General features: G+C 42.8%; 1 protein-coding gene across 6 annotated transcripts in view; it reads right to left on the reverse strand.

Annotated features, from left to right (window-relative positions):
* Positions 1-2,360, reverse strand: part of LOC106877715 (uncharacterized) — a 61,388-nt gene that overhangs the window by 39,735 nt on the left and 19,293 nt on the right. The window lies entirely within an intron of this gene.

The raw sequence follows: 2,360 nt of genomic DNA on the forward strand, positions 1-2,360 counted from the left end.
ATATATATATATATATATATATATATATATACGCGTACATACATAAATATATTCATGCATATACATACCAACCAGCCAACTAACCCCATGCATGGATGGTGGAAGTCAATTTGTGGCCAAGTAATACTAGTTCCTAAACTCATTTCATTCTAAGAAACGTCTCATATTTGGTCTCACCATCGTTGATGACGTCTCATATGGCTCCTAACGCCTGCAAGGAACTTACAAGTCATTCCACACCGACTGCAAGCTATGCCTCGCTCCAATCAACAGCCCGACCATCTAGATGCTAGGACCTACAATGCAATATGAGTCCACTGGCTGACACACTCTGCTACACAAGGTATACGAGAGATCATGCCAGATATCACACTGTTAGACAGGGGCATCTCCATGAGTACACTTGTAGCTGAGTAGGCCTGTTTTTGAGAAGCACTACCATGCCACTTACACGAAAGAGACACTTTTGTGCCCTCTCAGGAGGAGGGTTCACATCCTATATACATTTACCAGTACGTTTCCCCTCAGTGTTAAGTTAAGTAAGTTACCTTTTGGAGTCATGCCGACTCATAAGGGCTAGTTTCTCGGTTTCATGGCGTATAAATTCTCCACCTGGACGGGACGCCAGTCAGTCATACGATTACTCATTTATGCCAGCTGAGTGGATTGGATCAATGTGAAATGAAGTGTTTTGCTCATGAATACAATGCATTTTCCGGTCCAGGAACTGAACCCACAATCTTTTGACCGTGAGTTCAACACCCTAATAACTAAGCCACACGTCTCAGTATGCGCAACGTTGATGTTCTCGAATTCTTCCAAAGTGGTAGTATCGATATTGATCCTTTTGTGTCTTTAAGATTGTCTTTGAAACGCTTGCATGGCCTGCACTGGACACCTTTTCCTCACGCCAGTCCACAATATACCACCTGTTTTGGCATGCAGAAGCCCTCTAAACTGACAAGATGACTAAACCATCTAAATTGCCGTTTCGTAATCATGAACTCGATAGGCATTATGCTGATATACTCTCGTATCAAGCGCATGAAACCACCATGAGATCTTCAGGATATTACGCATGCATCGCTGCTGGAATCACTGGACAAGCTGGATATGCCTGCGTTAAGTTGTCTAGGTCTCGCATCCATACACCAGCTTTGTGAAGATGCATTTTTGCTAGGGCTCGGCTCCAGGTGATGTTTTGATGTTCAATTGCGACCAGAATCTCGATACAAGCTTCCCAAACGCATCACAGGCCTTAGAAACTGACAAATTTGTACTGAAAGTGCGAGTCTCCTGAACACTAAGGGTGAAGGACCCCCAGGTCTCGTTAGAACTTCCTTCTAGAAGAGAAACTCGTATAAAATCCTGAAGTGCAATTGGTTTTCTGGTAGTTTCAAACTCTGTTCTGCCTCCAGTAATATAGCTGATAGCGTTGAAAGTGGATTCAGTATTGCGCAACACTTTATCCACTCAAAACAAATTCATGTACAGGAACTTCTTGAATATTCGGAACGATACACGAACATGCAAAAAAAGCCCTGCGGTGATGTGAGTGCAGTGAAGCATACAGGGCTAACAAATTAAGAGTATGTAATTTCTAATACATGTACAAGTAGGTGGCATGCGATACTGGTCGCTTGATCTTCAAATTGTCACAGAGGTGAGATTCTGCAGCACCCCGAGTGGTTAATTAGCTCTTTTCAAAGATAGCACTACTCTCCTGTTGACAAGAGGAACCGAGAAAAGATGATCTAAGAAAAGTTTGTCACTAAGACAGGGGCCAGCTCCTAACGGTTGGCGGTTGTTCACTCACACAGGTAAAATACAAATGTTCAACAAACCTCTGAGTTAAATCATAGCCAAATGACATCCTCGAAAACATGAAATCTTAAGATATATTGGAATGTACGTAACCTTTTTAACTTGCAAAGAACCGCACATCCTGAGCGCCGCACCGCTTTTATATGTAGGGAATTGTTTCGGTATAGTTGCACACTCAGAAACATACATACATACATACATACATTGTAAGTGTTTATTGAGCGAAAACGCTTATAGCTCGACGAGGCTCCGACAGGGAGTGGTGGCGAACCTTGCTGTACTCTTTGATCACAACTTTCTCTCACTCTTTCTTCCTGTTTCTGTTGTACCTCTATTTCAAAGGGCCGGCCTTGTCACAGTCTGTGTCACGCTGAATCTCCCCGAGAACTACGTTAAGGGTACACGTATCTGTGGAATACTCAGCCATTTGCACGTTGATTTCACGAGCAGGCTGTTCCGTTGATTGGATCAACAGGAACCTTCGTCGTCGTAACCGACGGAGTGCCGTATATATATATATATATATATATATATAT

This window comes from Octopus bimaculoides, chromosome 10 (genome assembly GCF_001194135.2).
Source record: "Octopus bimaculoides isolate UCB-OBI-ISO-001 chromosome 10, ASM119413v2, whole genome shotgun sequence".
NCBI classification, from domain to species: Eukaryota; Metazoa; Mollusca; class Cephalopoda; order Octopoda; family Octopodidae; genus Octopus; species Octopus bimaculoides.